This window comes from Camelus bactrianus, chromosome X (genome assembly GCF_048773025.1).
Source record: "Camelus bactrianus isolate YW-2024 breed Bactrian camel chromosome X, ASM4877302v1, whole genome shotgun sequence".
In the NCBI taxonomy this organism is placed as follows: domain Eukaryota; kingdom Metazoa; phylum Chordata; class Mammalia; order Artiodactyla; family Camelidae; genus Camelus; species Camelus bactrianus.
The window spans coordinates 4,811,272-4,836,135 of NC_133575.1; the positions used below are offsets into that span (position 1 = coordinate 4,811,272).

At 43.1% G+C, this 24,864-nt stretch overlaps 1 long non-coding RNA gene across 9 annotated transcripts in view; it reads left to right on the forward strand.

The window, feature by feature from the left end:
• The first annotated feature begins 5 nt into the window (after positions 1-5).
• The window catches only part of LOC105075977 (uncharacterized), a 482,457-nt gene continuing 457,598 nt past the window's right edge, over positions 6-24,864 (forward strand). For 6 of the 9 annotated variants that reach the window (XR_012504616.1, XR_012504618.1, XR_012504624.1 and 3 more), the window contains exons 1-3: positions 13-141; positions 6,476-6,564; positions 14,755-14,838. This is a non-coding gene — a long non-coding RNA (uncharacterized LOC105075977). Of the gene's footprint in view, positions 1,630-6,475; positions 6,565-14,754; positions 14,839-24,864 lie in introns of all 9 variants that reach the window. The other 3 variants (XR_012504617.1, XR_012504620.1, XR_012504619.1) reach the window with 3 other exon arrangements.

The following is a 24,864-nucleotide window of genomic DNA, read 5'->3' on the forward strand; positions in this document are numbered from 1 at the left end:
GAAGACGGACTACTCGCGCGGCCCTGTGACGTCATCACGCCGACGCGGGCGTCTGCTGGGCCCCGCCTTCTCAGTTTAAAATGCTGGACTCAACGTGCCGGCGCGCGCTCTGCCGCTTGACCCTGGTGTTCCCTATCGCCGGTAAGGGATAAAACTTTCTCGTCTCGAGTCATGCTGTCTGCGGATACCTAGGAATGCAATTTGGTCCCTTTGCGCCACCTGCGGGCCTGCCCTCACCTCGAGTCGCTGACCCTGAACAACCCTCATTGTTGCGCACCGGAAGTGCTTGACCCTCTTGGGGTCACTTTCCCGGATGTGGGCCCTCTCTTCCTCACCGTCGGGGCGGTCCAGCGGTACCTCAGGGCGGGGTGCAGGAGCTAGACTGGGACCGAATGGCCCACAGCTTTTTCCCTAAGCACTATTGGAAAGGCTTTGGGCAGCGTCCACATCCTCAACCCGCGTTAGGCAGTGTGACCCTAGGCGGATTGTATAACCTCTCTGAGCTTCCCAGGTGACTTATCTGCAAAGTGCGATAGTAAAATCCCAGTTGGCGCCATAAAGCTCATGCCACTTCATGCCGATTAGTGGGCCCTCAGCAGACCAGCCTCTGTTGCATCTTGTGGCCCCACACGCTCCGGATAGACGCGAGAAGCAGCTTTAAATGGCGGCCAAGTCGGCTGACATTCCCACTCAGATTCAGAGGACTCTGACAATTCTCTCTCTCTAAACAATGTTTTTCCCGTCCAATCCTAACAACCAAGCCAGGAGGAATTGCATGCTTTATTGGTTGAAGGTTCTCCAAGTCCCCTTGTTTAAGGACAGATTTACCCTCAATTGAAGCAATAGGGGAGAATCTGAAAAATCCAAGTGTCTCTACCTTCAGCATGAGAGGAGTGAGAGCTCCCCAAATGGCCTTTACCTTGGACTTTTTCCTTCTCTCCCGTTTGGGATGCCAGTAACCTGGGTTCTGGCCCACAACACTCTTCTGTAAGCAAGAACCCTGGATGTGATGACTAAGGAAGAGATTTTGTTTTTTATTCTCATATATAGACTTCTCAGTTCGATCCTGCATTCACGGTAATGCCTAAGCCTAGCACAACTACAGTGCTCTATGAATTCTTTACTGCCGTTAGAATTTAGTGAAGGGAAGGTGAAGTTTATCTCCATGAAATACAGAAGGATAAGCTCTTCATTCTTTAACCCTTCCACTGCCTTCTGAATCTGTGGTAGAGAGTGGTCTTCTCATGAGAGCATCTTGCAAGAAATTTATTAGGAGGGAAGAATCCCAGGCCTCATGTCCGGTCTCCTGAAGCAGAGCCTGCATTTTAACAGAATCCCTAGGAATTGCTATGTATGTTAAAGTGTGCGAAGCCCTGGTCTAACTCCTAGGGTGATCTGGTTTAAAGTGATGTGGTGGCATCAAAAATTAAAGGAGAGACAATATCCATAGAGCCAGAATCTGGGGTGGTGTTGGCAGAGCAACTGTTTCCTGCATTTGGGCACTGTCATCAGCTCAATTCAGAAGACAGATGGAAAATTTGTCACTGGGGCAGCCAGGAGGAGCACCACGACTTTGGGATTTTTTGCTTAAAGGAAAAGTGAGACCAGCTGTTAGTACCACACCTGCCGGTGAGTGAAATCCCACTAAATTTAAATCTCATATTCACAAAACTCCATAATTTAATTCTTAACATTTTAAACTCTCTCTATAAAAAGAAAAAATTCCTTTTTTTTCTTCTACCCTGTATCATATTTACATGCAGCTAATCAGAAAGTTCAGGAAAGAAGAATATCAGATTCATTCACGTTTGTCTTTGTAATCTCAGTGCTGTGCACAATACTTGGTGCATAGTGTATGATTGATAAATATTTGTTTTGATTGTTGGGTGTAAGTAAATTACTCTTCTGTTGTGAGTATGTTATAATTGAATTACCCTTTAAGGACATTTTTCAGTAATTCATCTATGTGTTTTTTACTTCTCTATTTTCCTTACTAACTTAGTTTTGAACTGGTTTGTTAGCCATCTATTAAGCATCCATTGTATAACCAACACAGTACTGGTACAGGGCAGACAAAGGTGACTAGAATTCAGTTCCTCTTCAGCAGTCCAGGGGGGCGGGGAGACATCCGATATGTAATGACCGAGTCATAATCATGTGCTAGGACGAGGCCACACGCAGGTGCTCTGGGTGTGCACGCGGAGCTAGGGAGTGGGAAACCCTTAGCCCTGGGGACACCCACCAGAGCACTTGGCACAGAAACTAAGTGCCCAAGTATTTCCCTGTCTCCATCTTCCTCCCAACAGATTTCATCAGGTACTCTCATAAAGAGGGAGAAGGATACAGGGTGAGGGATGCTTGCCACGCCTCTACCCCCAAGGACTGAGTCTTATCTCCAAATCTCCGGGTGTAATCTCTCGTCCCAGTCTCCTGTTCACATGGTGGCGTTTTGTTTTCCAGTCTTGGCATCGTAACACCTGAGAACACCCCTGTGCAACCTGCCACCTTGCCCAACAACACCCTCCCCCTCCCTCTGTTTGCTGACCCATCATCCCTGTCCCCGCCTCCCAGAATCTCACATGATGAGCCTGAGGAACATTAAAGATGACAGGCGCCAGCTTTAATCTCTGGCCACACTGTTGGAGCACACAGCAGTGCCCCTTCTACATGGGCACTGAGGTAGTTCCTCTGGTCACCATGCTCTCTGCCTGGTGGAAGCAGCCCCTTGTTTTGAGTAGATGGTCACAGAATTCTGAGAAAGGCACTCCTGCCATCCTGGAATAGAACATCCCATGTGAACCCCCTGAAAAAGAGGCCACATCCTTTCCCCTGGGTCGCTGTCTCCAAGGACCAAGGGCAGGCGGCCACGTGGAGGGGCCAGCTGGAGAATAAAGACAGCCCACAGGGAATCGGGGCTGAGGAAGAGAGAAGCTGGTCAGTAGGTGCAATGGCATTTCCTGAGCCCGGGAGGCAGCTCTGACTGTCCCGGGCTCACTCCCACCTCGCACTGACCCTTTTCTATTTGTTTTCTTAAGTGAGTTAGAACTAACATTCTAAATCTTGCAAACGAAACGCTTCTCACTAATAGAAGTGCATTTTCTATTGCATCTGCTTTCTCTCTGCTTGAAATACGCTGGAAGGACTGACCGCTTGACAGAAAAACGGGTGAATCTTTTCTAAATGGAAGAGTAATTTTTTCAAAAAGTCTATGAGTTACACATGTCATTTACATTTCTGTTATGTGTACATATACATCTAAATGTGTATATATAACAAAAGACTCAGACAACATCTGAAAACAGTTCAAATAGGCATCCTTAAGAAGTGTAATTTGCTTGTGATTGGGTACATCTAAGGCTGTACAATAATCTATTGCTCTGAACATGGCATAGAAGCTAAGTATCAGGCTACTTCTATTAAAGAGAAACACTGAAAAAACCATAATCTTTATTTATAAGCTTTATTTTTACTTAATATGTGAGAGGTTCCGAATATGATATACATTGAACTGAGAAATCAAGATGGAAAGATTTTCTGAACGTTTCTCTTATTGCATTAGAAGTACTTAATTGTGGGCTTGCGATCGATATTCTGCAAGAGCGTGAGGTAGAGCAGATAAGCTTTCAAAATGTTCATACTGAAAAAGTATCTTTTATGCAAAAAGGGCTCAGATCTTCAGTAGCCAGGCGCTGGTGTTCGGGGTGACGGTGGGACTGGAGTACCGATGCACTACCGCGTCCTAAATATTTCTAAAAGCCTAATAGAAGAAAATCTATGTCCTCTGCCCTGTTTTCTTTGTTGCAGAACAGCTATGCCCTTGACCTGGCCACTTGTGGTCCACAATTGCTACAGATGGTTGGAAATAGTCCTTCTTATTATATTTCAGATAATTATTTTCCAGTGGAAGGGATTACTGGGGAAACAGCGTCAGTGTCAAAAAAAAAGGGTATCGCTGAGTGATAAATGGAATGTCAGCTTTGGTGCCTTTGCCTCCTCAAATGCACCAACATGCTGCTCTGTTTTAGTTTGGAGTACAGGATCTAATTATTACTGACTGATGCTTTTTCAAAAGAAAAACTCTAAATTGCTAAATCACCAGTTATCTATTCACCTCATTTCAAAGGGAGAAAACGAGAATTTGGATCTGCTTTGTGTCTGCATGCACTCCTATTGACTGGAATCACAGTATTAACAATGATTCCGCCGATTGACCGCCCATTCCGTACCAGTCTTTGCACCCGTTGTCTCCCTGTGACTTTTACAACAGTGATGATAGGTGGGGATTTACAGCAGATGAGAAATTAGGGTTAAAATGACTTTTCCACATCCACACAGAGGGGAGATGGTCAGCCCAGGTCTCCCTCATTTCAGAGCCTGTACACAGACCTTCCTCCCCTACCCTGGTTCAGAAATGACCTCACGAGACTGTAAGTTCGTGTTATGTGCCCAGCATGGTGCTGTTTGGCCATCATGAGCCTCAGAACCTTGTTATTCCTTCACTTCTTTCTTTGGTCATAATGTGTAATTGGTCCTCATATTTAGATGTTTACAATTTTACTAAAAAGTGGTAAAACTTTATGAAATGTGATGTATGAATTTGTTTATTGATAAGATAGGAAACTTGTTTGCATCTGGAAAAGAAAAAAACAAACAAGTTCAGCAATTCATTAAAGCTACCCTTTCTGCATTTATCAGTGAAAGCAGTCACTTTTTTTTTTAATCAGTCCTTTTCCTGGAAGCTGTGTCAGAAAGTAGGTCATTGTATAGAGAACATAATTTCCATTAGGAACAATGTTATAAAAAGGGGGCCGTGTCATTGACCAAGGTCCTCACTCCAGATAAATCATATATCCAGTCAGTTATCTCCATGCATTTGTCACTCTTTGAATAAACTTTAGTGTCTAGTACATGACAAGGACTGGACCAAGCACTAGAAAAATTTTTTTTAAATCTTGAGATAAACTGTTCATTTTTAATTCACTGTTTTTTCTTGCTGGAATGTACTTTCACATTTTTCTATTCTGTGAAGTCCTCATTATGCTTCAAGGCGTAAACAAATTCTACTGCCTCAATATATCTTTTTGGATGAAATTTAAGCACCTTCTGTCAATATTAACCATACCCTCCTCTTTGTTACCCTTCATGAGGCATTGCAGTAACATTTGTCACCTTTTACTTTGCATAGAAATGTGGTTGCCTCTCCTTGCTATGTTCAGAGTTGGTTTGCAACAGGGACTGTCTTGTACTTGGTTTTTGCCAGCATCTAGAAGGTGGCTAAAGCATAGTGAATGTTTGTGAGAGTTGGGAATGTTTAGTTGGTATGTTTCAGATACCTAATTGGCTTAAGCAAGAAGAAAATGGCTGGTTCAAGTAATCGGGAGGTTTAGAGGCAGGACTAACTGTAGATATGGCTGGATCACGCATGCAGCGGATGCTAGAAGGCCACCATTGTGCCATTTCCTGTCTGTTGTTCTGGTCTTGGTTTCATTCTGCAGTCAGGACATCCCCAGGAGGCTGCTGGCAGCCTCACAGCCTCTTAGAGTATCAGTGGGCAAGTTCTTCTTTCACTGCCCAGCTCTCAAACTTAGAAAAAGACTCCTGCTGGTTCTATTTTTATCACATGCATGTCCCTGGAAGAGTTCGTGTGAACAGCAAATTGTGATACAATGATGTGAGCCTGTGATGGGGTGGGCGAGAGCCTTGCAGACGATGGACAGGAATGCAGGGAAGCGTTGCCAGGTCCAGATGGAGGCACTGGGCGCTCCTCCCTAGGAAGAGGTCTGGCAGTCTCAACCAGCATATCCCCTGCGGATCTGACAAATATTTGTTGAATTAAACAAGCAAAAGTGCGGCTATAATCTCTATAGAAAACAGAGAAAGTTGGTCCTTTAGGTAAATAAAACAGCGTGATACATATTCATCTGGTGAGTATTTTCCCAAACAAATAAGAACACAACTGTGATGTTTGGTGCACTGAAAAGTTGGTTGCAGTTTTAGATGCGTTTAGATGAACAGTACACATTATTTGGCGTAAAGGTTGTTCAGCATTGAATTAACAATAGTTTGGCTTGCCTTTTTTGAATTATATGGGCTTTTTGGGATACTAGAGATGGCAGAAGATGCTTGTTCACCAAGTCACTGTGATTTGGACGCGAGTGTTTCCCTGTGATAAATTTCCCTGCAGGAAGCTGTAGTTCTCGGAGTCCTAGCAAGGATCTTTTTCACGAATTGGGTCAGAGAAGTAGATGCTGAGTAAATGTTTTGGAAAGCAGTTGACAGCAATGACAATACCCTTCTACCAAAAACATTTTGTACAGTAGAAAGCCCAAATATCTTCCCATCATCCCTACTGCAAAGCATTTTGGAAAAGAGTATAGTCACCGTTTATTGAGTTCCACTAATGGATTTCATATTTTATTTTAAAACCAAAATTAAATATACCACTAACACAGACTTTCAAAAACATTCTTTACAGCATCTTCACAGAATTTCTGAGACGGAAGTGAAATAATAGTCCAGACTATACAGATGCATTCCCTATTTGGAAAACTACAAAACAAACAGGTAAAATGAATCAGAAGTCTGAAATGGAGGTCAGAGTGAAATTTTGAAAGGGCCCAGGCTGACGTGGAATTTCAAAATCTCCTGTTAGGGCTTGAGTTCTCAGAGCACTAGCAACTGAGTGGTGACTGTTAAAGTGGGATGGTGTTAGGGAACCGTGTTTGTTGAATCGTATGGACTGATTCAATTTTTCCTGGGGTAAAAAATTCCCAAGTTCTGATGAACTGTCCTAGATCCCAGTAGACAGGTATATTTAAAAGAATGGAAACACAGAATTCACTCTCTGTGAGTGAAGGAGACGGCACGTTGACAGTCATTCCCACAGCACCCACTGTTTGAGGAAGCCCACATGTCCAGCCTAATGTTAGTTTTGAGTTTCTAAATTCCTGTACAGAAGCCAGAGAGCACTGTTTATATTGTCATTTTAAGCACCAGGCTTTCTTTCCAATACTTCCTTCTGTCTCTCCTCACCTTGAGGGAGCATGGGTCCACTCAGCATGCTTTTGAAGGGCCATGTACAGAAAGTAAACTTCCTAACAGAGTCATTGGAGGGGCTGCCAGTCCACATCTCACGTAAAAAGCAAGTGTAAAGGCAGAGCCGTAAGGTTAAGGGTCTCCAGAAGGTGATCGTAATTGTGAAAGTACATTTTCCTATCTCTTCACATATGTTTACGCCAAATTTTATTTTTGTTTACTTTTTTCAGACACTCTAAGTTTTAGAAAATTAACTCGTCGCCAAAGATGGCCACGTTTTCCCAGTTGTATCATAGAAAAAATTCGGATTCTGTGGGGGTAGGAAACATTCATAAGAGAACATTTAGGATATCAGTAAACTTAATTTCACCATTCTGTGAACGTAGATCAACGTAAAGGTGATTTTCCTTCTGTTAGAAGAGAAGCTAAAGTAACATGTTTGCTTAATGTTTGAAAAGAAAGGCCTCGTAACCAGGTAGACAAGAGCTTCATGTCACTAACCCCACTTGTGCTTCTACCTAACGCCCACCCAATGTCTGTTTTCATCAGATGTTGACACATAATTGTTAAAATCATAGGTGTTCCCATTATTCACATGTGTTTCTTGACATTTGACTCATAGCTCTTTTTTTGTTTGTTTGTTTTGTACTTTCTATGCTAGAATGGTAAATCACTTAGATACGTTCTGCAGCACAGAAACTCCGCTGTACTTTTTATTCGCTTTGTATTTTGGTGCTTAGAGGAAAGAAATGCTGCCAAATGTGTATTCATTTTTGTTTATTTAACACACACTGCCGCGGTCCTTACTGTGTGCCTCTTCTGACGGCCTTGCACGTGTCAGTGCATTTGACAGTCCCGTGAAGCCGGCGGGGTCAGTACCCACGGCAGCACTCACCTGGCAGGGATGGCAGAATGAGGCACAAAAAGATAACGTTGTCGAGATCACACTCCATCACTGGCAGAGCCGGGATGCGGCTCTTGACTGCTCTGCCAGGCTGCCTCCCCTGTGCCGGCTGTACAGAAGCAGATGTGCACTCAGGGGTGTTTACCACCATCATCGTCTTAAAGACGTGGATCAGGGAAGCTGGTGATGATGTGGTCCACCTGCACCTTTCCACGATCTTTAGAGGCTTGTCCTGCTCCAAACCGTTACGCACTCAAGTTCTCAAAACTTAGACTTGGGGTCTCTTTCCATCTCTCCTTGTTTGTTAAAACAAGGCAGGGCCGTTCATGCCCAAAGCTTTGGTGCAGCCTCTAGGCCTGTGGCCTCCACATCGGGTCATGTGATGGCGCCGGGAATGCTAATTTGGTTTGGCTACCTGGGGATGGACGGAATTCAGGATATAATTTAGGGCATGTCTCTGCCTGAATGAAGAGGGAAGACGCATCCCGCCCACTATCACAGCTGAGTGAGGAAAGGAAGCAGGGACACGGAGATAGCGTATTAGAGCTCTAGTCCCCGTGCTTCTCATGTTTGTGGGTCGACAGGGGCTTGTGGACCCAGGGGGACGAGTAAAGGCCACGCCCTCTTCCCCAGACATAGCTTTGGGGGGCTTGATACTCTAGTGCAGTTGTTCCTAATTCTGCTGCCTTTGGCTAGTCTGCAATGGAGCCTGGACATCAATATCATCATCAGGGAAAAACAGGCAGCTGCCGGTGAGTCTCATGTAGCCAGGATTGACAACCGCGATTCTTGGAGTTGTCAGTGTGGCCACTGTGGCGCCAGAGCCACCGTGCAGGTTTGGGAGAGGGCGGTGCCTAGGCAAAAAGTCGGTGCTAAAGGAAGCCTCAGCCTGGTCATCAGGAGGTCTGGAACATTCTGCACAGCCTGCTGAGCAGTGGTAGAGGGCTGGGAGACTCGGACCGGCCAGAGATTGGGACGCAGAGCCTGCAGTCCTGGGGAAATTTGAACTGAGACAAAAAACCAGGACCATGGACTCAAGCAGCAGGAACGAACCTGGCACCCCAGAATGCCAGCTGACCTCAGTGAACGCCAGTCCAGGAACCAGACCAGACCAGCAGAGCCCAGCACAGAGCCTGCGTGCTACCCGATCACACGCCCCATCTCCACCTGTGCCACAGAGCCCCGGGAACAATGCACAGTGCGAAGTGTGCGGGGTCTGGTGCAAAAGGGAAAGGCAAGGACCTTTGTTCAAGGAGCTTGTTCAGAGGAAAAAAGTGCCATTGAAAGCTTTTTCCTCACTTCCATGGTCTGTCCGTCTCAACTTGTCATGGACTTTATTTGCTATTTCATGTTTTTCTAAGTAAATAAAAATTAAACTTTGCATTTTGTCATGAATTTTAACACTCACGTGGCCCTCGCCTGTTGCCCACGTTAGAGACAAACATCAGACCATTTAGGGTGCAGAATCCCCAACATCACACAGCTCATCATTTGTAGCTCACACGTGCATGTATGTCTCCTTTTTACCAGAACAATAAGGATGCTGTGCAAAACCAACCCAGTTGTTTCGATTTAGCTTCTCAATACATAGGCACTTCACCAACATCCTCTACCTGACAAGTGTGCACGGACTGAAGGGAAAAGGAACTGAGTCACTCTGTCTTTTCCTTGCCCTCTGTGTCATCACCTCTAGCATAAGAGGTTGGCCGATACAGAGGTTGGGAAGTGACTTGAGGAAGAAAGGACGTAATAGGGTTCTATCTCGGTCATTTGTGTTTCTTAGTGCACGCTTGCCTGCCTTCTGCATTTGTAGAAGGTTCCGGCGGGGACAGGATAACGTGTCCTTTGAGGCTGGCAGCACCCTAGTGGGCTCCCCCCTGGATGCAGTGTGCTTACCTTCTGCTGGCTGGGAGACTTCCTGACCTCCCACACCTTGTGGCTCTTCCTTAATTCTGCCCTCCTGGCATCGCAGACCCTGTGCTTGGTGGCAAGGAAAAGCAGAAATGTGCATTTCACACATCCTCTCTACTAATTCGTGTGGATACGTTACTGTCCCATTGGACTTCACTTATCAAACGCAAGTGCAAAGAGAAGATGATCACTAATTCCCAGATGGTGACAGCAGAGCGTTAAACCAGGTGTGGGGTCCTAAGCGTGGGGCTCATCACGCTAGCCCTGCTCAGAGGTGTTCTCCTGTATACACAGACATTATCTGGGAGGGAAAGGGGAGAGAAGAAATTTTCTTCTACGCCTGAAATGAGACTGTCTTGACTATTGGGTTCTACTTATTAAATAAGGAACTCTAAAGGAATCTGTTTCGGAGATTTTATTGCCTTGGTTCCGTCTCCTTTGGTTGCTCAGAGTTAAAGCAAAAATCATCGTATGTGGATGAAGAAAATTCTTGTTAGAATATAGAACCCAGGGAAAGGTGGCAGCCCAGAGGATGGGCTCTAGGAAGGGGAAAGCCCTCAGAAGGCGTGCTTCCCCTGTGGCTGGCCAGGGCCCTGTGGACTCTCGGGCAGCATCGCATTCCCCGTCCTCTCAGGACATCTGCTCTCTGCGTCTCAAAGTGCACGTGATCAAACATGGAGCCCCTCGTTTGAAGTTTACAGAGCCTCAGTTCAGCCATGGGCAAAAGAGTCGTGTCCCTGTCCCTCTGGGCTGAATTTCTGGCAGAGAGAATGTATGATTGGCCAGATGTGTATCAGGATCCATCCCTGGTCCAGCCAGTGAGGAATGGCCAGGGGTGGGTGCCCAGGCCTGGAGGCTCACGGGCTGGACGGAAACTCCTGCTGTTTTCTGCTGCACCCTTTGTTCTCGGTTAAATGTCCTGGGCATAACACATAACCATAATTAACAATCAGGAAACAGTTACTGAACCCATACTGTGTACCTTTGCTAATCAAGTTACATTCCTCACCTCCATCTCCACAATAAATGCTCTGCAACAGGAAGAGAAAGCGGCTTCACACACGCTAAAGCTCTTTTCCTGGATGACCTGGCCAATACAAGGGAGCAAAGGAATGAAAACCAGGTTCACCAGAGTAACAGTTCACTGGAAAGTTATAAAGGCTGGTTTTAGTATACACTCTGTTGAGAGATTCTTATCACTATCTTAACAGTTCCCTTCCCCCCGGTTATTCATTGGCTGCTCTCAAAGAGTGGAGAGAACTTCTTTTTTTTTTTTTTTTAACCTTTTTTATTGATTTACAATCATTTTACAATGTTGTGTCAAATTCCAGTGGAGAGAACTTCTGATCCTTGATTTTGTTCAAGGAATCAGATTAAAGCCATAGTAGCAATTAAGCATAGTGGATTCTCAGCAATGTTTGCCCTTAGTTAATGAGTGACTTTCACAAGAGTGGCCGTGCGTCCTTCAAGATGACGTATGTAATCCCACAAAATTAATGCCAGATGGATCTGACCCACCTGTGAAAATAGGTTTCTTGGCACAGTCAAGGTGTTTATTGTTCTCCATAACTGTTTCCAGGCTGCCCCCTGCCGGCTGATGAGCATGGGACACCCCAAACCCCAGAAGGATGTAAATGCCAGGGAGAAGCCAGGGTTGAGAGAGCCAAGGAGGGCTGTTTTGTTTTGTTTTTTGTTTTAATTGAAGTGCAGTCAGTTATAACGTGTCAGTTTCTGGTGTACAGCACTATGTCCCAGGCTTGCATATACATACATATATTTGAAGGAAGTCTCAGTTTAATGTGGCCTCAGTCCAGTTACCAGCCAGTGGTCTCTCCACTCTGTATTTTACCATTCCCCAAATCACCTCCACACGGAAGTCAGGAAGTTTTCAGACCAAATGATTACCATCCCTTTGAGTCTATACATGCTGCATCAAAAGGGCAACTTGGGGTGGCTTCCTTGAGTCATGACTGAAATCTCCCTATAAAACCAAATATATAAACATTGGAAAGAGGATACCTTAGATCAATATGGACGTTTTTGTCCTTCTCATCCCCTCCCCCTTTCACCTTGACTCTGTAGAGTACTTACGGATTTCATGGATAGATGAATTCAGTTCTGTCTTGAACAGAAGTCAAACGGCTGTAGAGTATACTTTCTTGTTTAGACTGTTCCTATGTTTATTTTTTATTATTTTATTATTTTATTTTAAATGGAAGTACAGTCAGTTACAATGTGTCAATTTCTGGTGTACTGCACAATGTCCCACTCATGCATATACACACATACATTCTTTTTCATTAAAGATCATTACAAGATATTGAACATAGTTCCCTGTGCTGTACAGAAGAAACTTGTTTTTTAATCTATTTTTATATGTAATGGCTAACATTTGCAAATCTCAAACTCCCAAATGTATCCCTTCCCACCTCCTTTCCCCCGGTAACCATAAGATTGTTTACTATGTCTGTAAGTCTGTTTCTGTTTTGTAGATGAGTTCGTAGTGTCCTTTTTTTCTTTGTCTTTTCTTTTCGTTTCCTTTTTTAGATTCCACATATGAGCGATATCATATGATATTTTTCTTTCTCTTTCTGGCTTACTTCACTTTAGGATGACAATTTCTAGGTCCATCCATATTCCCGCAAATGGCATTATTTTATTCTTTTTTATGGCTGAGTAGTCTATGTTTATTTTATATCTAAAATGTTCATTGAGGTTCCAAGTAGCCATTACTTTATGAGTCCACTTTATGAACTCATATTTTCTAGTGAAGAAAGCTAAATTTAAAAAGTAAACATAAGAATTTCTATATTAACTAGTATAATTCTATTAATTAACTCTCATAATTAGAACTATTGCTAATGTAACTGCTAGGTCATGAAAATAGGCTTTTAAACTACGTTTATGTATGGGTGTACATATGCACTCCAGGGGGAATAATTATTTCACAAAAGAAGTGTGAGTTATTTCTAGTCCTGTGATTTTAATTTTTTGAGAAATAAAATAATTGTCCTTATTTCTAAAGAAACACATATTCCCCATAGAAAATTTAAAGAATCCAGACAAATTCAAATTAGAAGAAACAAAACATTGTCTACGCATGTGAAATTCATATGTATGATATATATCCCACACACATAGGGAAATGTAACGTATAATGTAATTTCTAGCGATTTCTGTCTCAAAGTTAGTGCAAAGCATTACGTAGAAAGCGATCAGTGTGAGAGAGGCTAACCAAGTAATTGCCGATAACTTAATGGCTTATACAGTCAATGACCTAACATTAACTGTATGTAAGGCTCCTTTTTGCGTATTGCTTCCAGGCAGCTAATCAGTAACCTAGACTCGTGAATTTCCTTTTAACGCGTAAGAGTGCCCACTTGTGAGGGATGTGAAGAGAACAAAGATTATCTTAGATACTGATGTTTAATTATTTACTAGGCTGCTTTTTCACCGCCTAAATGATGTCTCCCCACCCGCTTGAACAACCATGCTGTCTGAATTTGTGTCTTGATAAATTTGTAAGTTACGGCAGGCCCTGGGTGTCAGTGCTAGAAGTATTAAACACGCCTGAAGAGCAAGGATATCTGTAAAGTGACATGATAGATTTTTTTTTTTAACACACCTATCAGAACTCAGAAAGTGATTTATTCAACACAGTCACGGCAAGGGCTTATGAACTGTCTCCCTCGACTATGGATGTGTTTATTCAGCAGTGTCGACAGAGAGGCCTCTGTGTGTTGGCATTTTCAGAGGCCCTGTGGATGTCATAGGTGGGCCACAGTCTTAACGAGGGAGAAAGGTGACGCCCAGTCATTGCGAGAAAGGAGTTTACCCCTTAAACTAAGATGGCACCGGGTGATTTTAACGTTAATCCAACCCAGTCCCTGGAGTCACCTCACATGTGAAAGAAAACATGACTCCTCAGCTGAATAGTGGCCAGTGGATTCCAGAGTGTGGGTAAAGAGTTTAAAAGTGCATTAATCAGACCATCAATCATTACATAATGTCTTTGTGTGGGGACAGATGGTAACTCGACTTATCCTGGTCATCATTTTGAAATGTGTAGAAATATCGAATCACTGTGTTGTGTATCAGGAACTAACATAGCGTTTTAGGTCAATTATACTTCAAATCAAACAAACTCATAGAAGAAGAGATTAGGTTTGTGGTTACCAGAGGTGGGAGTGGGAAGAGGAAATTAGATGGAGGCAGTCAAAAGGTACAAATATCCAGTTATAAGATAAGTAAGTCCTAGGGATGTAATGTACCGCATGATAAAGATGATGGACACTGCTGTACGTTACATATGAAAGTTGTTAAGAGAGTAAATCCTAAGAGTTCTCATCACAAGGAAAAGTGCTTGTTTTTTTCTATGTCTTTAATCTTCTATCTGTATGAGATGATGGATGTTCCCTAATCGTGTGGTCATCATTTCATGATGTATGTAAGTCATATCATTATGTTCTGCAGCTAAAACGTCTACAGTGGGGTGTGCTGCTGTATCTCAGTGAAACTGGGGGAAAAAACATTCATGAGGATTGTGTCATAGTCACAGATAAAGCAGGGAGCCCTTTTTTTTGGAACCATCTTCTGAAGTTTAGGGTATTTTTTTGAATATCCCATAGAAAGGCAAGTGATAAGTATTTGGTGTAAATTGGACTCTTCCTGTGAGCACCTGCTCGTTCAGTAGAGTGTTGGAGTCACACTTACCTTTTAAAAGCTCCCGGATGTAGCAGAGGGAAGGGGACACAGTAGGTGTGGGCTGCTAACTGACTCCAAGAGCTCCGACGAGATAATTGAAGCGTAACTGGAAAATTCTAGTTCTGGACGGAAACCCAGCAGGTCTGAGCGCTGAGATGGCTTTGCTTGCAGGGCCTGCTAACTCTTCATATCCCTTCCAGGAGCAGCTGTTCAGCAACATGAGCCTCCCTGAAGCAGGACGGGTGGGCTGCCAAGGCACAGTGAACATGCCTCGAATACTCTGGGTGAGTACTTTGACAATGATCAGGACTATTGGAATTTTAACATTCAGATCGATTTGTCTAAGTCAAATAGGTTTGACTTAAAATTACTTAGTTTGCATGTGCACTGATACATTTACATCCACATACACACTTACAGACTAGAAATTTAATTGACGTAGCTTAAGGTAAGTCAGCATTTGTTTTTCCTGGTTCACGCAGACTGGTTCAAATCCAGGGTCTGCCACTTACAGCTGTGTCACCTTGCGGAAGTTACTTAACCTCTCTGGTTTTCAGTTCCTTAATTTATAAATTATGAATAATGATTATACCTAAATTACAGAATGTGGATGAGGCTAAATAAGTTAATGCATGTAAGAAGCCTAGAATTTTTTTTGTTGCATAGTAAGTACTATTTAACTATTGTGTTGTTATTATCTTAAACCATAACAATATTAACATTAAAAACATTTAATTCATGAGATCAAATAATCTGTAAAATGTTTGTTAATATGTACGAAAAGATAATGATTTTGCTTCAATTTTAAAATGTTTCTAAAGCTAAATGAGTTAATATATGCAAAGAATATAGAACAACTTGGGCACATCGCTATTTTTTTTTTTTTGCTGTTCTCCTTAACCACAATAATATTAATATTAAAAACATTTAGATTACTAGATCCAGCTATTTTTAAATTGTCTACCCTTTAGCATAAAGCATCTGATTATTAGTGTTTTCAATATGTTGAAAAGCATGAATTAACATGAGAATGAAATTAAAATGGAAATGCAGTAATCTAGAATACCTTTCTTGCTCGATGAAAAAATACAGTTTCAAGAAATCCGGTTCTTTGGTACTAAATAAGTTTGAAAATTCTAATTCATTTTTCTTGCAATTTATAGATCTGGCATTATTAAAATATTCATATCTTTGAGTTAATGTGGCAAAGCAAATTTAATTTGCACAACAAAGATGACATGAATAGAACATGATCTATAATCACCTTCTTTTAAGCCTCCTGTTGTAGACACTCCTTTAGAAAGAGAGACAAGTCAGACATACTTTATAACTCCGGAGAACTTTTCAAGTAAATAAACTCTTAGAAAATCATGAAAGAATAGAATTTTGGAACAGAACAATTTTGTGTCTTTTTCATTGTGTCTCAGTTGAGTAGGGTGCCGCCCCGCTGTCCCTGGTGGGGTTGTTGGACACGTTTGGGGGTACCTTGGCTGTTACTTTTCACCAGGAAGTCTTTGCACGCACCACAGTGTCATCTGAGACCGTGAAAGGGTGGGGCATTGGACGAGGAGTGGGTAGGAAGAGCCAGGGGTTGCACTGCTGGCCCATGGGAGCTCCACTGCAGAGATGGCCTGGAGAGCAGTGCCACTGGGCGGAAATGGTCAGACCCCAGTACTGAGGCCAGTACTCCACCAGCAGTGGGAGCTTCCCCGAGGAGAGTGTGGCCTCCATATAAACACAGAGCAGATCCCAGGGGTCTGCGGTTGGAGGCTGCCCATGAAGTGCACCCCTGTAGCTGATCAGTAGGTTCTTCTGGAAGGCTGCCCAGAGCTGCTTATCTCCAAGGTGGCTTCCAATCAGGTTTCTAAATCCAGCTGATCATCTGCTTAGAGTCTGATTGTTTGCTGGATCTGCGAGACTTCCAGAGTTGTCCACGTGGATACACATCCGGGCTGTCTGATTCCTTAGAGCGTCTTATTTGAAGATTATTCATGTTTCCTTTTGGTTTTGTGGGAGGGTGTGTGGGAAGAGGGTAAAGATTAGCTCAGAGGGTTTTACTGTGATTAAGCTTGTCTGAAGGGCCATTTACTCTGCCTTTAGAGCAGGAATGATGATTATTAGTTCTGGTGATGGTAGTTATAGCAGTAAAGGAAGGGGGAAGAGGAAGAGAAGGAGTAACAGTAGCAAAATAGTAACAATCACAACAATAATAATTGTTAATGTTTATTGGACAGGGTGTTAAGTCCTGCCACGTGAAAGCTCATGCAGTGCTTACAACCACACCACACTGCAAAGCACATGTCAGTATTATTTCAGTTTTAGAGATAGTACATGCAGAGGTCACGTAGCTTGTCCCAGTTTATCAAGCTAAGAAGTGACGGAAGTGGAGTTCAAGCCTGTGCGGCAGGAATCCCAGGCACCTGCTCCTGTCTGCTCCCGTTCCCAGTCTAGGTGTGGGCGTGACAGTTCCACATGCTCGTTGTGTAATATGACTAGTACCTACGGATTTCATCTGCTAAGCCTCAGTTTCCTCACCTATAGATAGTCAGTAATAATAGTAACCAACCTGACTTTCTCAGGAAATTAATATGAGAAAAAAAAAGATGGTGCTGAGAAAGCATGTTGTAAAGTGTAAGCTCTTCATAAATAAATGTTGACTGCTGTCGTACTGGTATGAAATATTTTGTGTTCTAGAAATGTGGTTCTAGTATGCCTTTATAAAAGTTTGACTGTAACCAGGGTGGCAAATACATTCTCAGGAATCATGATCCCATAATTTGAGAGCTGGGAATGCTTTGGAGGTTATCCATTTCAGTGGTCCTCAGCCCAGCTGCCAATGTGTATCACTTAGGGGGAGCTTCTACAAATTCTTGAAGTCTGAGATTCACTCCATTTTCGGAAATCTTATTTAATTGGTCTGGAGTAGGACTTGGACATCTCAGTATATGGATGTGTGTATGTGTATGCATATGTATTTGTGCACATAGACGTGTGTACATGTATGTAGGTGTAGGTGTATGCTTGTGTGTGTGTGTATGTGTGTTTTCTCCCAAGATGATTCTAATGCGTAGTCAGGGGCAAAAATGACTGACTGGAACCAACAGGCTTCTTTCTGATGGTTGGGGTCGCCATCTGTCTCCCCGGGACAGTTACGGCTGACATCTGTTGCCCAGTGTCCCAGCTGGTTAGCCATGCCCTTTCCCTCTCAAGTGTCATGGTTGGGATGAGAAGTTATGCCGCCCCTTGCTGATAAGGAGCTGAGCCTTTGGGAAGCTACTTCCCGTCTGAAAGGAATGGAATATAGTTTCCACCGTGGGCTTTGACGGGTTGCTTTGGAGTCATGTTGAAGACCATGTGAGTAAGCAGGGTGCTTCTTGAGAGTCTCCAGCTGAGGGAATTTCTTAATTTTGCTTTGATAATAAATAAGAACTCTTTAAAATAGAGCTGCGCTGTGTTCCCATGTCATCCACCTACGTTTTGTGACACTGCGGTTCTCCTGTCAGCTGATTCATTTACGCAGAGCACATCTCATCGCTCTGTCCACTGCTGAAAGCACCTTCTTGTGAATGCTAGCAATTGTTATTTGGGAAGTTAAATTTAGAAAACAAATCAACAGCTTTATCAGCTGTCTCAGCACTTGTTTCGTGAGCGCCGCACAGGGCACTGTGGGCCATTCTGGAAATGACATGCCTGAGGACGTTTGTGAGACCCATGTCCAAATGGAAGTTTGATATTGACCAAGAGGGTTTGATCTGTTGTTGCTCCTACAGGCTGTGATGCCATCTTCTTGGCTGAGACTTTTCTCAGCCGATGTCAAACCTGATTTTGGCAGTGAGGCCAGCATAACCCAGAATATACATGCACCAGAAGAACTAAGATACTTCTCAGCCAGTAGTCTGGCTTTTAGGGGATACACAGGAAGTCTGTATCCAGTCCATGTATCAATCCATGGATGGGGGCATGACTCTGTGATAATAGCAAGGAATTCTTCTCATTGTTGGGCGTATTGTTCTGGAATGACCCAATCAGAAGTGCAGATCTAGGAAAACAAAATGTTTCCACTGAAATCCATTTGATGGAAATCAAGGACAGTAGAAGTTCCTGTCCCCTAGCGTTAGTGACTTCACCTCCTCGTGGAACCCAGGGATTGTGTAATACCCCGCAGATCCCGCGCGCTCTCTGGGTGACTGCGGTCGTCGCTGTTTTGTTGGTGTATTGTGGGTGAAAGTCAGAGATTGGTTTTGATGTGTCAGAGATTCCTTCTTTCACGAGTCTCAGAAAAACCCATTGCAAAATGCTGGCACTTCCCTTGATTTCAAATTTCCAGTGGTCTGACTGTTGGTATTCCTCAGCAAACAGCTCCTGTTATTCAAAAAAGGAAAGTATGACTCCTATTATTAGGATTTAGAGCCCAAGGAATTTATGCCCTTATAACTACATAATTTGGAAAAGAGAGATTTCCCCAGACTTTGTCTGAGGAAAGGGGAGAATCAAAAGAGACATTTAGTGCCGTTCTAAGTCTCTTTCCTGATTCTCCTAAGACTCTCTGGGTGTCCGTCCTCTGATTCTCAGGGCACCGTGCACATTGCTTTATCATGATGCACAGCACATTGTACTGAAATTCCTTCTTTGCAAGTCTCTCTCTAGTACTATACTGGAGAGCAGAAACCATGTCTTTCTTTTATTTGCATTCCCAGCAGTCAGCAAAGAAATGAGCACATACTGGATATAAAAACCCTGAAAAAAAAAGTGTTGAATGATTTAATGACTGGCCACAGGACAAAAAGGAACTTCACTATCCAATCAAGGATTGTGTCCTTGGAGAGGACACACAGTCAGTGAGCTGAAATGAAAATGTGAAATGAAATGTCGTGGAAGCCAGACAATCCTTCTGAATAAGGTGCTTGAGTTCATTCACTATTTGGAGAGAATCAACTCCTTACTATACCCGCTTGGAAGAATGAGGGAGGTGTGGAGAGATTATCCCAATCTGGTTTTGCTCAGATTAAGCAATGTGTTTTCATGACTCTTCTGTGGATACTGAGACAGTCTTGTTGATCAAAGTCCATTCTGAGTGAATCCGATCAGTGCGGAATGTCTTTCAACGGGGAAATGTCCAGAGCTGCATGGATACACTTTGTGGAATAATGTGATTATGAGATCAACCAAGGATGACCTAATGCAGAGCGTTTAAGAAGTCCTGGAAAGTTCTGGGTGAAAATCACCACATAGTAACAATGAGAGTTAATTGCTAAGTCCCCTGTCACCTGCTTGGAATGCTCGTCCGTAAAACCCCTTTCCGAAGAGGCAGTTGGGTTGTCACCCTCAAATTGTGAGAACGCTGAGCCTCCCTGAGTCCATTAGACTTTCAACGTGTTTTTCCTGTATAAAGATTTCCATTTCTGAACCACTGCATCCCCTACATGGCAAAGCAAGAGAGCAGTATGTCGAGTTGGTCTCTTGAACAGGAAGGTGCTTTTTGTAATATCAAGCAGTTAGAGTTGTCCCTGTGTGCATTCAGAGGAGTATAAAGCACCTGGCTGAGCAGAGCTGTGCCTATCCATAAAGCACCAGGTGGCCCCTAGACACCAGCTTTGCTTACTAATCAAAAGCAGTGTCATCTGTGTACCGGCTTAATGCACAGGTTGATTAAGTTATGCAGTTATCGTGGGACTCGGGGAGCTTTATAACCGTGCCAGCTTCTACGCCTTTACAATTCGTAATGTTTATGGACCACTTTGGGGGATTTTTCTCCAAGGATAAATCAGTCCCTTTAATCTGTTATCATCTGTACATCAGCGAGGTATTTTTCTCTGTGCGTCTACCTGTTTGCAGGATGAATGAAACTCCTTCTTTTGGATCTTGATGCAAGAACCAAGTGGCAGCTCCAGACCCCTGGGAACCCCGTCACACATCGAGCTTTTGGACCCATGAGCCATCAACATTTTTTTAAAACTAATAAGGATTTGGAACTATGTTGCTGTCCCCAAACCAGATTTTAAAAACTGGATACGGTGGCAGAGTTGACCAATGCACCTGGCCTTTCTTCAGAGAGCTTTTCTGTGCCTTTCTGCTTGAAGAAGGGAAGTTGATACCTATGGCTCTCTGCCATCCCCTTTAAAGGAAATCTTGCCAGATGGTCCTCTTCCCAGTTTACCAATAGCAGTAACTATTTCACATGGTGATTATATGTTTCTATTTTTTGAAAAACAGGAGAGACTTTAAAATGTAATAACCTTGGACAGCAGTATGATTTTTTAACAAGGATATGTTTTTCATAAGCTGCAGTGGAAGACTAGTTAATTGTCTAATACATTTCATCTGAATGCTGTTTGTTCTATTATTTCTATATTTCAGTTCTTCATATTTTTTACTCTTAAAAAAAAGATGTGTTTTAGACATGGGTGGCTCTGACATTGTCCAGCTCTAATTTTCCAAACAGACATTTCTGAGATGATTAAAAAAATGTTACAATTTGGCTTTTCCACAAGTAATTGAGTTATACTTCCCAAGAATAAAGCTTTTTTTTCAATAAAATTTAAACTATAATATCCATCATACAGTGAACTCCGGATTTCAAAATGATGAGGAAATCAGTGTATTAATTTCGAGAAGTGTCACTGGTAGAGCTGTCTGCTGCTCTCTCGAGGTTAATAGTGCGTATCTTTCTACAGTGGAGACGTCATGAGAATCAGCTTTTTAAATGGCTTGATAAGAAGTCTGCAGTGTGTGCAAGATCCAAGAATCTGTTTATTTGTTCAGCCTTTTAATGAGAGTCTAGTGGAAATGTGGCTTCCTGTTTCTAGGAAACTGGCTTCTCACAGTAATTGTGAATATTCTTTTGTATTTCATAGACCTGTATGTTCTGCTAAGTCAAGATTTCAGACAGAGCTTAATAAAATTCATTATGTTACTTGGTGACTCAGTAGGGCTGTAGATTTTTCCTTGTCCAGACTGTCCAGAAACCGTCACAGCCTCTTCCCATCAGGGTGCTGGCTACCTACACTTCATGCGGGTGGTGGCAGCCCCTCTCTGGCCTGGTGTCTGACTTTGTTGCTACCCTTCCCTTGGCAGAAGGTCCACTTGCTTTCACATTGCATTACACTCAAAGTCATAAGGAGAGCCAAATTCTGGGACTGTAAACACAGCTTCTCTTTCATGTCTACCCAGGCATTTCTGTTACACTACAGTGAATCTCTATCAGTTAAAATTCATAGTGTACAGATGGCAAACAAGCCAATGAAAAGATGCTCCACACCATATGGCTTCACATGTAATTTAAAACAAAAACGAGATACCACCACCCAACTGTTAGCACGGTGGGAATGCGAAACACTGACACCACCAAGTGTTGGTGAGGAGATGGAGCCACAGGAACCCTCTCTTGTCCATTGCTGGTTGGAATGCAGAACGGTACAGTCACTTCTTACAAAACTGAACATACTCCCACCATACAGTCCAGCAAATGTGCTCCTTGGTGTGTATCCAAAGGAGTTGAAAACTAACACCCACACAGAAACCTGCACATGGATCTTTATAGCAGCTGTATTCAGAATTGCCAAGACTTGGAAACAACCAGGATGTCCTTCAGTAGGTGAACGGATACATAAACTGTGGTCCATCCAGACAATAGAGTATCATTCAGTGTGAAAAAAGAAATGAGTTATCAAACCATGAGAGACATGGAGGAACCTGAAATGCGTATTACGGAGCGAAAGAAGCCTGTCTGAAAAGGCTGCATTCTGTATGATTCCAGCTGTGTGACATCCTGGAAAAGGCAAAACTGTGGAGATAGTGAAAAGATGAGGAGCTGGGCTGGGCTGGGGAGGAGAGGTGAATAAGCAGAGCTCAGAGGAAATTTAGGGCAGAGAAAATACTGTGTGTGACACTATGGTGGTGGACAGGTCATTATGCATTTGACCAACACGTAGGGTGTATATACAGCACATGGACTCAACCCTGATGTCAACAGTGGACTCTGGGTGACAGTGACGTGTCAACGTGGGCTCACTGATTGACATAAGTGAGCACTCTGTTTGACAAGAGAGGAGACCCTCCATGTGCAGGGGCTGACTGTACGTGTGAAATCTCTGTACCTTCCTCTTGATTTTACTGTGAACCAAAAACTAGTCTCAAAAAATTGTCAATAAAAACAAAAACGAAACTAGTAGGGTAGTCACATTTTGGTGTACGATGTCTGATGATTGTAAGATATTGAAGGCTAATATATTATCTTTAAATGCAGTGTAGTCCTCTGGTTGTTACAAAATCATGCATACCTGTGTTTTCTCTCTTGGTTTACTGTGTAGTTCCTTTGCAGTCATTCTGGCCCTCAGCCCTTGCTGGGGTTATTTTATGAAGCCCCTGTGTGTCCTAGAACCAGAAACATGCCTCCTGACCCTGCCTTCCAGGCTGCATCCTTTGCCTTTCCTCTGGGTTGGTTTTAAACCGTATGACCCAGCCCCTTTCTGTGTGTTTCCATATTTCTCTCTTTTTGTCCAAACATGTGTTTTTTTTTTTTTCATTTTTCAGTTTTATTAGGTAGAATTGTTACAATTTGCACATATACAATATATTGCATGTAAACACATACAATATACTGCATGTATTTTTAAAATTTACATATATGTAGTGCTCATTGTTTCTAAGAATGTTTATAAAGAGCTTTAGCTTTTTAAACTTACATAGTTATCAAAGGAATAAAGCCAACCACAAAATAAGAATTAATTCAAAAAGATACATACACCCTGCTATTAACAGCAACATTATTTATAATTGCCAAGATATGGAAGCATCCTAAGTGCACATCAATAGATGAATAGATAAAGAAGATGCAGCATATATATTTAATGGAATACAACTCACCCATAAGAAAGAAGGCTATTTTGCCATTTACATCCCTTCATTCACTTTTTTTTTTTTTTCACTGCAAAAACTAGAATTTTATAACTGGCATGAACATTTCCATTGCATCAAATGCATGGTGTTTTTAATAATTTTAGGAACAGTTTGCTAAGTGCCCACCATGCAGCTACCTATTCCACTGAACACTAGACATCACTCTATCATTTATTCTGCCCAACAGTGTGGGCCAGAGCTGGGCAGTTATTTTATCCCTTTTGAGATCAGGGACTTGAAATTTATGGAAATTCTGTAACTTTCCCAAGGTTGTGCAGCTGAGAATTGGACCAGCCTGAATCAAAGAGCTATGTGATCCCAAAGCCCCTACTGCCCCTGCCCCGCACATCACATTATTTTTAAAAATTAAAAAAAAATTTTATTGAAGTATAGTTGGTTTACAATGTTGTCTTAGTATCTGGTGTCCAGCAGAGTAATTCAGTTACACATATATATTCTTTTTCATATTCTTTTGCATTAGAGGTTATTACAAGATTCTGACCGTAGCCCCTGTGCCAAAGCCCCAACTTTTGATCCCCAGGGTGCCTCCTGGTGGAGATCCTGGCTTCCGTCCCTGGCTCTCTCCCAGGTCTAGTGGAGGCCAAGCCATCTTGGCCCCTGGCTCCGTTTGCAGCGGTGTCCAGTGCTTCTCTGTCTGTCTGCTAAATTTCCGTCCAAGTTATTGACGCTTCCCCATACGTGTGTTCCTACATGCATTCCTTCTTTGCACATGTGGTTGCCTTGGCTTTCCTGGTGTTTTCTCCCTCCTCTGCCCATTTTGTTAAGTTCTCACCCTACAGCGCCCACTTCAAGCATCACCTGCCATGTGTAATGCTTCCTCGTCCGCCTCCTGCCAAACGCCTTGGGTCTGAGCTCTGTTAGGTCACTCCTTGCATCCAGCTGCGGTTGCTTTCTGGTGTGACTCTGTTTTACTGCAAGTTCCTTAAAGACAGGGTCAGGTTTCATTCATCTTTGTATCTCCCACACCATCCCCAGGGGTGAGACCTTGATGGTGATGTGGTAAATATTACCTTGTTATCCGCGTTAATGTTTCCTGCCACTGTGCACGCTCCTCCCCACCAGCCCTGTTTGACCCTCGTGCCTACTGTACCGTCACCGCAAGGTCATGGCATCTAAGAGCATCCCTCCACTACGTCTTCTCCACTCTCTAAAACGGATCAACTCTGCGCCTCTTCGCCTCTAGGGTAGGGCGTGGGCATCTTACGGGCAATTTGTCTTCGAAGCTTTTGCTCACGTAGTCTTCCTTGTCTGCAAACCCTTGCCCTCCCGCGTCACCCTCCATCAGATTCCACGTGTCCTACTTTTCCATCAGTGTCTAACGTGGCGCCCACCTTTGCCTTGTGCTTCTCTGGACACGCTTCTTGGCGATGCTTATACCCTGTGGAATGACA